This window comes from Lissotriton helveticus, chromosome 1_1, assembly GCF_964261635.1.
Source record: "Lissotriton helveticus chromosome 1_1, aLisHel1.1, whole genome shotgun sequence".
Lineage (NCBI taxonomy): Eukaryota > Metazoa > Chordata > Amphibia > Caudata > Salamandridae > Lissotriton > Lissotriton helveticus.
Window position 1 is genome coordinate 157,447,667 of NC_136057.1, and position 14,598 is coordinate 157,462,264.

Sequence of the window (14,598 nt, forward strand, 5' to 3'; positions counted from 1 at the left end):
CTGCAAGCCCCCACATTTCCTTCAACCATACCACCGAACTCCACTAGACCGACCACCGCTGCATCCACTTCACCTTCAAGAAACCCACCACGCACCACCACACCCAACAGATGCCTCACTGCTGCTAGAGAAAAGTCACGAACACCAGCTAACCACCACCCTCGCCCAGAGCCCACCCACCGACCATACCGACCCCGACACACGCAACCTCAGACAGAGGATCAACGACTGCGCCAACACCCTCGCCCCGATCAAGAAACCCTCCAGCAATCATACCAACAAGAAAGCCAGCTGGTTCAGTGAAGACCTCCGGGCCTCCAAGCAAACCTGCCGAAAGCTGGAGAAGATCTGGCTCCGTGAACGAACACCGGACAGCCATGCCGCCCACAAGAATGCCACCCGCAGACACCATCACCTCATCAGATCTGCCAAAAGGGCCTCCTTCAAAGACCGCCTAGACAACCACGCGCACAACAGCAAAGAGCTCTTCAACCTCGTGAAGGAACTCTCCAACCCCAGCTCCAACACCAACGACGTCCCACCCTTGCAAGACCTATGCGACTCGCTGGCCACCTTCTTCCACTGCAAGATCGCAGACATCCATGACAGTTTCAATGTCACGACCGCCCCGACAACCACTGAGACCTCCGCCCCCACAACCACCATCCACACCAACCGCCTGCTCTACTGGTCCAACATCAACGACGATGACACCATCAAGATCATGAACACCATCCACTCCGGATCTCCGTCCGATCCATGCCCACACCACATCTTCAACAAAGCCAGCACATCCATCGCACTCCATCTCCGGAAAGTCATCAACACCTCCTTCGAGACAGCAAACTTCCCTGAGAGCTGGAAGCACTCCGAGATCAACGCATTACTCAAGAAACCCAAGGCGGACCCCAAGGACCTCAAGAACTTCCGGCCCATCTCCCTGCTCCCGTTCCCGGCAAAGGTCATCGAGAAGACCGCCAACAAACAACTGACCGGCTACCTCGAGGAGAACAACATCCTTGACCCTTCCCAGTCCGGGTTCCGCAGCAACCACAGCACCGAGACTGCCCTCATCGCCGCCACCGGTGATATCAAGTCCCTGCTGGACAACGGAGAAACGGCGGCCCTCATCCTCCTGGACCTGTCAGCCGCCTTCAACACGGTCTGTCACCACACACTACGAACACGCCTCCACAACGCTAGGATCCAAGAGAAGGCCCTGGACTGGACCACCTCCTTCCTCTCCAGCAGAACACAGAGCGTCCGCCTTCCCCCTTCCGCTCTGAAGCCACCAAGATCATTTGCGGCGTACCCCAGAGCTCATCCCTCAGCCCAACCGTGTTTAACATCTACATGGCACCGCTCGCCCACGTCGCCCGTCGGCACGACCTCAACATCCTCTCCTACGCCAATGACACCCAGCTGATACTCTCCCTCAACAAGGACCCCCACACCACCAAAACCAACCTTCACGAAGGAATGAAGGCCGTTGCGAAATGGATGAGGAACAGTCAACTGAAGCTGAACTCGGGCAAGACAGAGGTCCTCATCCTTGGATCCAACCCTTTGGCCTGGGACGACTCCTGGTGGCCGACCGGACTGGGAACTGCTCCAACACCCACCGACCACGAACGCAACCTAGGGGTCATCCTCGACTCCACCCTCTCCATGACTAAACAGGTCAACGCCGTCTCCTCCTCCTGTTTCAACACCCTCGGCATGCTCCGTAGGATCTACAAGTGGATCGCCACTGAAACGAGAACAGTCACCCAGGCCCTTGTCAGCAGCAGGTTGGACTATGGAAGTGCCCTCTACGCAGGAGCCTTGGCCAAACTCCTGAGACAGCTCCAACGCATCCAGAACGCCTCTGCATGCCTGATCATCGACATCCCTCGCCGCAGCCACATCACACCCCACCTGAGAGACCTGCATTGGCTCCCGGTCAACAAGAGGATAACCTTCAAGCTCCTCACCCATGCACACAAGGCACTCCACAACACCGGACCAACGTACCTCAACAGACGACTCAGGTTCTACATCCCCACCCGCCAGCACCGCTCTGCCGACCTCACCCTCGCTACAGTCCCCCGCTTCCGAAGAGCCCCATCAGGCGGCAGATCGTTCTCCCACCTCATCGCCAAGACCTGGAATACCCTCCCCATCCACCTATGGCAGACCCAAGACCTGCTGACCTTCAGAAAACTCCTCAAAACCTGGCTTTTCGAGCAGTAGCAGCATTCCCCACCCCAGCGCCTTGAGACCCTCACGGGTGAGTAGTGCGCTTTACAAATGATATGATTGATTGATTGATTGAAGGGTTGAGAATTAATAATCTTTAATGAAGACTCCAAAAAACCCTGCCTCGAAACCTACTTTACTTCCTGTTCACAGAAATTGCACAGGGTTCAAATACAACACTTTGGCCCCCATTAGGAAGGCGGGCGGACTTCAGTCCGCCCACCACCCTAGCGGTGCTGGGACCGGCCGGCAGTGGTGCGGCGGTCATGCACTGCCAATTAGGATGCGACCACCACCCTGGCGGGTGCATCCCGCATATTCAACATTGTGGTGAGTGGTGCTGTGAGCAGCACCCGCCACAATGTTGAAAATGCATGTTGTGCATAGGCATGCACAACATGACAGGCACCGCACGGTGCCTGCCACCTTGTTGAATACCAATGTAGGTGGGTACCATGGGTATCACCCAGGTGCAGCCCCCCACCCACCCAATCCCCCACCCCCAGGGGGCCCGCAACGGGCACCCAAAGTAAACACCGCATGCCTTTCCATGGCAGAGTCTCCCCCATGGAAATGTATTTCTCTGCACACATCATAATATGGATGGTGGTGCCTGCAAGGCGCTGCCACCATATTATGGGCCTTTTCTGCCCGGCGGGCAATCGTGACGATTGCCTACTGGCGGAAAAACGGCAAGTCCCTAGTGCAGTGCACTGTGTGTGCCCAGGGCATGTAAACCAAATGTTGCTAGGTGGCATGCAGCACTGATTGTGCCAGCCACATGAGCAGCCTATTACGGTAACTCAGACCTGCCACTGCAGTCTCTGTGCGCAGTTTGGTGCTGCCAAGTCGACCTGGCAAGTGCACCCACTTGCCAAGCTCTAACCGTCCCTTTTCTTACATGTGAGTCACCCCTAAGGTAGGCCCAAGGTACCCCTGTGGGCAGGGTGCAGTGTATGTGAAAGGTAGGACATGTTCAAATGTGTGTGGCGTGTCCTGATAGTAAAATACTGCCAATTTCATTTTTCACTATTGAAAGGCTGTCTGTCCCATTGGGCAGCATGGGAGTTCATTTATAACGTCTTATAAATATAACTTCCCATTGGAACAAGATGGGAAGGTAAAGTTTAGTATGCCTGAACTCAGAATATAAAGATGCATCTTTTAGTGAGAATGATTTTTACATTCTGTGTTTGAAAATACCACTTTTAGAAAGTATGTATTTTCTTGCTTAGCCATCCTCTGTGCCTTTGTTAGGTTTTGACTATTTGGCTTTGGAGTGACAGGGGCTGGGGATGTGCATTCTGTTCAGACAGCCACTCTGGGAATGAGATGTTTCCTGCCTTTCAGGGCGAGTCAGGGCTGGGCTGAATAGACCTGGGCTGCATTCAGAGTAGGGGGGGAGGAGATTTCTTTCACACCTGAATGGGCCTGGCCTGCCATGGACAATGCTGTTTCCACTTCCTGCCAGGAAGCTGCACCAGAGAGGACAGAACTGGTTTTGGTTGGGCAAAGAGCTTCTCTGCCAAAAGAGAACAAAGGAATTTGTGCTATAAAAAGTGGGGCCCAGACCCAGACTTTTATATTACTTCTGAAATTCAAGAGGAACCCTTGCCAAGGAGAAGAGCTGGAGAAACTGAAGGAGAAGTACTGCCCCTTTGATGTGTGCTGCTTGGGGTTGACCTGCAGTGGCTGTTTCTGCCAAGGAAAGGACAAGGACTTTGCTGTGTGCTGCGTCCCCTGCTTGAGGAAGATCTCCATGGGCTTGAAGTAGACCTTACCTCCTGTTTTGAAGTCTCAGGGATACAAAGACTTCACCCCCAGCTCTCCTGAACTTCCTTGCTGGGAGTTCAGACCTGCCAAGAGGTGCCCTTTGTTGCTCTGGGCCTCTGGATGTTGTTCCTGCTGTTGTGAGCTGGAAAAGTAACACAATGACGAGAAGTGCGACTCATCCACACCTGTTTCCGACGCATCGCTGAAGAAATCGACGCAGCGCCTGCCTGCAGCGGGATGAATCAGCGCACGCCGCATAGAGTGCACCGATGAACGAAGTCTGAGATCACTGCACCGATTCCAATGCAGGCCTTGCTCTGCGGCTGCAAGAACACACGCATCGTGGGACCCCGGCAAGAACACCGGGGCTGCAGTAAGAAACTGACTCATCACCTCCCCCCGCTGTAAGAAACTGACGTATCACCTCCCCTTCAGTAAGGAACCAACATATCACCTCCCCTGCGTGGCAGTAAGGAACCAACGCATTACCTCCCCTGGAGTAAGGAACCAACGCATCACTGTCCCTGCACATAAGGAACCGACGCATCACCTTCCCTGCAGCTGTTCTTGTTATAGATTTTGACGCATCCAAGGTACTATGTGTTGAAAGTGTTGTATCTATAGTTTGCTATGGGCAGAACTGTTTCTACCTTTTAAAAGTCATATTTTGAATACTGTATTGTGGATTTTTGTCCTTTTGGTCTTGTTTGGTTTAGATAAAGATTACTTATTTTTGTAAACTGGTGTGGTGTCCTTTTGTAGTGTTTTCACAGTTTTTCTGTATGTGTGCACAAATGCTTTACATGCTGCCTCTGAAATAAGCCTGTCTGCTCGTGCTAAGCTACCAAGAGGGTAGGCAGGGGTTGTTTTAGAAGTGTATCCCCCTTACCCTGACTAGGAAGAAGTGTTCCTACTTGGAAAATGGTGCAAACCATTGCCAACTAGAAATCCTCATTTCTAACAGACACTCATTGCAAAATTACTAGCTTTGTTTCCACCACCTTATCCTCCTCTATTTTACATAATGGTCTGTGCATTTTACGTTAATTATAATAAATAATCCAATATATTCTTCCTGTCATCATGCAGCCTCTTCATGTTGTGATCACGTCCTCCCTTGATATATTAAGGGCAACAATCGATGCACAACTCTTTTGTGTGTGACATCAGTGCCGCCCTATCCCCTCCTATGGGTACCTGTCATTCAGTGCATCAGCCAAGGGAGATGAAGATTGTTTCACCGGTGGGCACCTGTAACACTGTGCATCAGCCAAGAACGATGACGATTGTTCCACCCATGGATACCTGTAAGGCTGTGCATCAGCCAAGATAGATGAAGATCATTCCACCGGTATATACCTGTCCCTCTGCGCATCAGCCAAGGGAGATGAGGATTTTGCCACAGATGGGTACCTGTAACGCTGGGCGTCAAACAAGAGAGATGAAGATTGTTTCACCGGTGGGCACCTGTAACTCTGTGCATCAGCCAAGAGAGATGAAGATTGTTCCACCCATGGGTACCTGTAACGCTGTGCATCAGCCAAGAGAGATGAAGATTCTTCGACTGATGGGTACCTGTCATGCTCTGCATCAGACAAGAAACATGCAGATTGTTCCACCGGTGGGTACCTGTCATCTTGTGCATCAGCCAAGAGAGATAAAGATTCTTCCACCAATGGGTACCTGTCATGCTCTGCATCAGCCAAGAGAGATGGAGATTGTTTCACCCATGGGCACCTGTATTGCATTAGCCAAGGGACATGAAGATTGTTCCACCGGAAGGTATCTGTAACGCTGTGCATCAGCCAAGAAAGATGAAGGTTATTCCATCTATGGGTAGTTGTGATGCTGTGCATCAGCCAAGAGAGATGAAGATTGTTCCACCCTTGGGTACCTGTAACGCTGTGCATCAACCAAGAGCAATGAAGATTGTTCCACCGGTGGATACCTGTAACGCAGTGCGGCAGCCAAGAGAGATGAAGATTATTCCACCCATGCGTACCTGTAACCCTGTGTGGCAGCCAAGAGAGAGATGGAAATTGTTCCACCCATGGGTAGCTGTCACACTGTGCATCAACCAAGAGCGATGAAGATTGTTCCACCCATGGGCACCTGTCATGCTGTGCATCAACCAATAGAGATGAAGTTTATTCCATCTATGGGTACCTGTCACGCTGTGCATCAGCCAAGAGAGTTCAAGATTGTTCCACCCATGGGTACCTGTCACGCTGTGCATCAACCAAGAGCGATGAAGATTGTTCCACCCATGGGTACCTGTAACGCAGTGCAGCAGCCAAGGGAGATGGCGATTGTTCCACCCATGGGTACCTGTAACGCTGTGCGGCAGCCAAGAGAGATGGCGATTGTTCCACCCATGGGTACCTGTAACGCAGTGCGGGAGCCAAGAGAGATGGCGATTGTTCCACCCATGGGTACCTGTAACGCTGTGCGGCAGCCAAGAGAGATAGTGATGGTTCCACCCATGGGTACCTGTAACGCTGTGCGGCAGCCAAGAGAGATGTCGATTGTTCCACCCCTGGGTACCTGTCATGCTGTGCATCAACCAATAGCGATGAAGATTGCCCCACCGGTGGGTACCTGTTACGCAGTGCGGCAGCCAAGAGAGATGGCGATTGTTCCACCCATGGGTACCTGTAACGCAGTGCGGCAGCCAAGAGAGATGGCGATTGTTCCACCCATGGGTACCTGTAACGCTGTGCGGCAGCCAAGAGAGATGGTGATTGTTCTACCCATGGGTACCTGTAACGCTGTGCGGCAGCCAAGAGAGATGGCGATTGTTCCACCCATGGGTACCTGTCATGCTGTGCATCAACCAATAGCGATGAAGATTGTTTTACCGATGGGTACCTGTCACGCTGTGCATCAACCAAGAGCGATGAAGATTGTTCTACCCATGGGTACTTGTCACGCTTTGCATCAACCAAGAGCAATGAAGATTGTTTCACCCATGGGTACCTGTCACGCTGTGCATCAACCAAGAGCGATGAAGACTGTTCCACCATTGGGTACCTGTCACGCTTTGCGGTAGCCAAGAACGATGAAGATTGTTCCACCGTTGGGTACCTGTCTCGCTGTGCATCATCCAAGAGCGATGAAAATTGTTCCACCCATGTGTACCTGTCACTCTGTGCATTAACCAAGAGCGATGAAGATTGTTCCACCGGTGGGTACCTGTAATGCAGTGCGGCAGCCAAAAGCAATGAAGATTGTTCCACCAATGGGTACCTGTAACGCTGTGCGGCAGCCAAGAGAGATGGCGATTGTTCCACCCATGGGTACCTGTCACGCTGTGCGGCAGCCAAGAGATATGGCGATTGTTCCACCCATGGGTACCTATAACGCTGTGCATCAACCAAGAGCAAAGAAGATTGTTCCACCGGTGGGTACCTTTAACGCAGTGCGGCAACTAAGAGCGATGAAGATTGTTCCACTATTGGGTACCTGTAACGCTGTGCGGCAGTCAAGAGATACATGGCGATTGTTCCACCCATGGGTACCTGTCACGCTGTGCATCAACCAAGAGCGATGAAGATTGTTCCACCCATGGGTACCTGTCATGCTGTGCATCAACCAAGAGAGATGAAGGTTATTTCATCTATGGGTACCTGTCACGCTGTGCATCAGCCAAGAGAGTTCAAGATTGTTCCACCCATGGGTACCTGTCACGTTGTGCATCAGCCAAGAGTGATGAAGATTGTTTCACCCATGGGTACCTGTCATGCTGTGCATCAACCAAGAGTGATTAAGATTGTTCCACCCATGGGTACCTGTCATGCTGTGCATCAACCAAGAGAGATGAAGGTTATTCCATCCAGTCAAGCTGAGCATCAGCCAAGAGAGTTCAAGATTGTTCCACCCATGGGTACCTGTCACGTTCTGCATCAACCAAGAGCGATGAAGACTGTTCCACCATTAGGTACCTGTCACGCTTTGCGGCAGCCAAGAGCGATGAAGATTGTTCCACCGTTGGGTACCTGTAACGCTGTGCATCAGCCAAGAGCGATGAAGATTGTTCCACCCATGGGTACCTGTCACGCTGTGCATCAGCCAAGAGCAATGAAGATTGTTCCACCCATGGGTACCTGTCACGCTATGCGGCAGCCAAGAGCGATGAATATTGTTTCACCCATGGGTACCTGTCGCTCTGTCTATTAACCAAGAGCGATGAAGATTGTTCCACCGGTGGGTACCTGTAACGCAGTGCGGCCCCCAAAAGCAATGAAGATTGTTCCACCAATGGGTACCTGTAACGCTGTGCGGCAGCCAAGAGAGATGGCGATTGTTCCACCAATGGGTACCTGTCACGCTGTGCGGCAGCGAAGAGATATGGCGATTGTTCCACCCATGGGTACCGGTAACGCTGTGCATCAACCAAGAGCGAAGGAGATTGTTCCACCCATGGGTACCTGTAATGCAGTGCGGCAGCCAAGAGCGATGAAGATTGTTCCACTGTTGGGTACCTGTAACGCTGTGCGCAGCCAAGAGAGACATGGCGATTGTTCCACCCATGGGTACCTGTCACGCTGCGTATCAACCAAGAGCGATGAAGAGTGTTCCACCCATGGGTACCTGTCATGCTGTGCATCAACAAAGAGAGATAAAGGTTATTCCATCTATGGGTACCTGTCACGCTGTGCATCAGCCAAGAGAGTTCAAGATTGTTACAGCCATGGGTACCTGTCACGTTGTGCATCAGCCAAGAGTGATGAAGATTGTTTCACCCATGGGTACCTGTCACGCTGTGCATCAACCAAGAGTGATGAAGATTGTTTCACCCATGGGTACCTGTCATGCTGTGCATCAACCAAGAGAGATGAAGGTTATTCCGTCTATGGGTACCTGTCACGCTGTGCATCAGCCAAGAGAGTTCAAGATTGTTCCACCCATGGGTACCTGTCAAGCTGTGCATCAGCCAAGAGAGTTCAAGATTGTTCCACCCATGGGTACCTGTCACGCTGTGCGGCAGCCAAGAGATATGACGATTGTTCCACCCTTGGGTACGTGTAACGCTGTGCATCAACCAAGAGCGATGAAGATTGTTCCACCGGTAGATACCTGTAACACAGTGCGGCAGCCAAGAGAGATGAAGATTATTCCACCCATGCGTACCTGTAACCCTGTGTGGCAGCCAAGAGAGAGATGGCGATTGTTCCACCCATGGGTAGCTGTCACGCTGTGCATCAACCAAGAGCGATGAAGATTGTTCCACCCATGGGTACCTGTCATGCTGTGCATCAACCAATAGAGATGAAGTTTATTCCATCTATGGGTACCTGTCACGCTGTGCATCAGCCAAGAGAGTTCAAGATTGTTCCACCCATGGGTACCTGTCACGCTGTGCATCAACCAAGAGCGATGAAGATTGTTCCACCGGTGGGTACCTGTAATGCAGTACGGCAGCCAAGAGAGATGGCGATTGTTCCACCCATGGGTACCTGTAACGCAGTGCGGCAGCCAAGAGTGATGGCGATTGTTCCACCCATGGGTACCTGTAACACTGTGCGGCAGCCAAGAGAGATGGCGATTGTTCCACCCATGGGTACCTGTAACGCAGTGCGGCAGCCAAGAGAGATGGTGATGGTTCCACTATGGGTACCTGTAACGCTGTGCGGCAGCCAAGAGAGATGGCGATTGTCCCACCCATGGGTACCTGTAACGCTGTGCGGCAGCCAAGAGAGATGGTGATTGTTCTACCCATGGGTACCTGTAACGCTGTGCTGCAGCCAAGAGAGATGGCGATTGTTCCACCCATGGGTACCTGTCATGCTGTGCATCAACCAACAGCGATGAAGATTGTTCCACCGTTGGGTACCTGTCGCGCTGTGCAAAATCCAAGAGCGATGAAGATTGCACCACCCATGCGTACCTGTCATGCTGTGCATCAACCAAGAGCAATGGAGATTGTTTTACCGATGGGTAACTGTCACGCTGTGCATCAACCAAGAGCGATGAAGATTGTTCCACCCATGGGTACTTGTCACGCTGTGCATCAACCAAGAGCAATGAAGATTGTTTCACCCATGGGTACCTGTCACGCTGTGCATCAACCAAGAGCGAAGAAGACTGTTCCACCATTGGGTACCTGTCACGCTTTGCGGTAGCCAAGAACGATGAAGATTGTTCCACCGTTGGGTACCTGTCTCGCTGTGCATCATCCAAGAGCGATGAAGATTGTTCCACCCATGGGTACCTGTCACTCTGTGCATTAACCAAGAGCGATGAAGATTGTTCCACCGGTGGGTACCTGTAACGCAGTGCGGCAGCCAAAAGCAATGAAGATTGTTCCACCAATGGGTACCTGTAACGCTATGCGGCAGCCAAGAGAGATGGCGATTGTTCCACCCATGGGTACCTGTCACGCTGTGCGGCAGCCAAGAGATATGGCGATTGTTCCACCCATGGGTACCTGTAACGCTGTGCATCAACCAAGAGCGAAGAAGATTGTTCCACCGGTGGGTACCTTTAACGCAGTGCGGCAGCTAAGAGCGATGAAGATTGTTCCACTGTTGGGTACCTGTAATGCTGTGCGGAAGTCAAGAGAGACATGGCGATTGTTCCACCCATGGGTACCTGTCACGCTGTGCATCAACCAAGAGCGATGAAGATTGTTCCACCCATGGGTACCTGTCATGCTGTGCATCAACCAAGAGAGATGAAGGTTATTTCATCTATGGGTACCTGTCACGCTGTGCATCAGCCAAGAGAGATGAAGGTTATTCCATCTAGTCAAGCTGAGCATCAGCCAAGAGAGTTCAAGATTGTTCTAGCCATGTGTACCTGTCATGTTGTGCATCAACCAAGAGCGATGAAGACTGTTCCACCATTAGGTACCTGTCACGCTTTGCGGCAGCCAAGAGCGATGAAGATTGTTCCACCCATGGGTACCTGTCACGCTGTGCATCAGCCAAGAGCGATGAAGATTGTTCCACCCATGGGTACCTGTCACGCTGTGCATCAGCCAAGAGCGATGAAGATTGTTCCACCCATGGGTACCTGTCACGCTATGCGGCAGCCAAGAGCAATGAAGATTGTTTCACCCATGGGTACCTGTCACTCTGTCTATTAACCAAGAACGATGAAGATTGTTCCACCGGTGGGTACCTGTAACGCTGTGCGGCAGCCAAGAGAGATGGAGATTGTTCCACCCCTGGGTACCTGTCATTCTGTGCATCAACCAATAGCGATGAAGATTGTTCCACCGGTGGGTACCTGTTACGCAGTGCGGCAGCCAAGAGAGATGGCGATTGTTCCACCCATGGGTACCTGTAACGCAGTGCGGCAGCCAAGAGAGATTGCGATTGTTCCACCCATGGGTACCTGTAACACAGTGTGGCAGCCTAGAGAGATGGCGATTGTTCCACCCATGGGTACCTGTAACGCTGTGCGGCAGCCAAGAGAGATGGTGATTGTTCTACCCATGGGTACCTGTAACGCTGTGCCGCTGCCAAGAGAGATGGCGATTGTTCCACCCATGGGTACCTGTCATGCTGTGCATCAACCAATAGCGATGAAGATTGTTCCACCGTTGGGTACCTGTCGCGCTGTGCAAAAGCCAAGCGCGATGAAGATTGTTCCACCCATGGGTACTTGTCACGCTGTGCATCAACCAAGAGCAATGAAGATTGTTTCACCCATGGGTACCTGTCACGCTGTGCATCAACCAAGAGCGATGAAGACTGTTCCACCATTGGGTACCTGTCACGCTTTGCGGTAGCCAAGAACGATGAAGATTGTTTCACCCATGGGTACCTGTCACGCTGTGCATCAACCAAGAACGATGAAGACTGTTCCACCATTGGGTACCTGTCACGCTTTGCGGTAGCCAAGAACGATGAAGATTGTTCCACCGTTGGGTACCTGTCTCGCTGTGCATCATCCAGGAGCGATGAAGATTGTTCCACCCATGGGTACCTGTCACTCTCTGCATTAACCAAGAGCGATGAAGATTGTTCCACCGGTGGGTACCTGTAATGCAGTGCGGCAGCCAAAAGCAATGAAGATTGTTCCACCAATGGGTACCTGTAACGCTGTGCGGCAGCCAAGAGAGATGGCGATTGTTCCACCCATGGGTACCTGTCATGCTGTGCGGCAGCCAAGAGATATGGCGATTGTTCCACCCATGGGTACCTGTAACGCTGTGCATCAACCAAGAGCAAAGAAGATTGTTCCACCAGTGGGTACCTTTAACGCAGTGCGGCAACTAAGAGCGATGAAGATTGTTCCACTATTGGGTACCTGTAACGCTGTGCGGCAGTCAAGAGATACATGGCGATTGTCCCACCCATGGGTACCTGTCACGCTGTGCATCAACCAAGAGCGATGAAGATTGTTCCACCCATGGGTACCTGTCATGCTGTGCATCAACCAAGAGAGATGAAGGTTATTTCATCTATGGGTACCTGTCACGCTGTGCATCAGCCAAGAGAGTTCAAGATTGTTCCACCCATGGGTACCTGTCACGTTGTGCATCAGCCAAGAGTGATGAAGATTGTTTCACCCATGGGTACCTGTTCTGCTGTGCATCAACCAAGAGAGATGAAGGTTATTCCATCTAGTCAAGCTGAGCATCAGCCAAGAGAGTTCAAGATTGTTCTAGCCATGGGTACCTGTCACGTTCTGCATCAACCAAGAGCGATGAAGACTGTTCCACCATTAGGTACCTGTCACGCTTTGCGGCAGCCAAGAGCGATGAAGATTGTTCCACCGTTGGGTACCTGTAACGCTGTGCATCAGCCAAGAGCGATGAAGATTGTTCCACCCATGGGTACCTGTCACGCTGTGCATCAGCCAAGAGCGATGAAGATTGTTCCACCCATGGGTACCTGTCACGCTATGCGGCAGCCAAGAGCGATGAATATTGTTTCACCCATGGGTACCTGTCACTCTGTCTATTAACCAAGAGCGATGAAGATTGTTCCACCGGTGGGTACCTGCAACGCAGTGCGGCTGCCAAAAGCAATGAAGATTGTTCCACCAATGGGTACCTGTAACGCTGTGCGGCAGCCAAGAGAGATGGCGATTGTTCCACCAATGTGTACCTGTCACGCTGTGCGGCAGCGAAGAGATATGGCGATTGTTCCACCCATGGGTACCGGTAACGCTGTGCATCAACCAAGAGCGAAGAAGATTGTTCCACTGGTGGGTACCTGTAATGCAGTGCGGCAGCCAAGAGCGATGAAGATTGTTCCACTGTTGGGTACCTGTAACGCTGTGCGCAGCCAAGAGAGACATGGCGATTGTTCCACCCATGGGTACCTGTCACGCTGTGCATCAACCAAGAGCGATGAAGATTGTTCCACCCATGGGTACCTGTCATGCTGTGCATCAACCAAGAGAGATGAAGGTTATTTCATCTATGGGTACCTGTCACGCTGTGCATCAGCCAAGAGAGATGAAGGTTATTCCATCTAGTCAAGCTGAGCATCAGCCAAGAGAGTTCAAGATTGTTCTAGCCATGTGTACCTGTCATGTTGTGCATCAACCAAGAGCGATGAAGACTGTTCCACCATTAGGTACCTGTCACGCTTTGCGGCAGCCAAGAACGATGAAGATTGTTCCACCGTTTGGTACCTGTCACGCTGTGCATCAGCCAAGAGCGATGAAGATTGTTCCACCCATGGGTACCTGTCACGCTGTGCATCAGCCAAGAGCGATGAAGATTGTTCCACCCATGGGTACCTGTCACGCTATGCGGCAGCCAAGAGCAATGAAGATTGTTTCACCCATGGGTACCTGTCACTCTGTCTATTAACCAAGAACGATGAAGATTGTTCCACCGGTGCGTACCTGTAACGCTGTGCGGCAGCCAAGAGAGATGGAGATTGTTCCACCCCTAGGTACCTGTCATGCTGTGCATCAACCAATAGCGATGAAGATTGTTCCACCGGTGGGTACCTGTTACGCAGTGCGGCAGCCAAGAGAGATGGCGATTGTTCCACCCATGGGTACCTGTAACGCAGTGCGGCAGCCAAGAGAGATTGCGATTGTTCCACCCATGGGTACCTGTAACACAGTGTGGCAGCCTAGAGAGATGGCGATTGTTCCACCCATGGGTACCTGTAATGATGTGCGTCAACCAAGAGCGATGAAGACTGTTCCACCATTGGGTACCTGTCACGCTATGCGGTAGCCAAGAACGATGAAGATTGTTCCACCGTTGGGTACCTGTCTCGCTGTGCATCATCCAAGAGCGATGAAGATTGTTCCACCCATGGGTACCTGTCACTCTGTGCATTAACCAAGAGCGATGAAGATTGTTCCACCGGTGGGTACCTGTAATGCTGTGCGGCAGCCAAGAGATATGGCGATTGTTCCACCCATGGGTACCTTTCACGCTGTGCTGCAGCCAAGAGATGTGGCGATTGTTCCACCCATGGGTACCTGTAACGCTGTGCATCAACCAAGAGCAAAGAAGATTGTTCCACCGGTGGGTACCTTTAACGCAGTGCGGCAACTAAGAGCGATGAAGATTGTTCCACTATTGGGTACCTGTAACGCTGTGCGGCAGTCAAGAGATACATGGCGATTGTTCCACCCATGGGTACCTGTCACGCTGTGCATCAACCA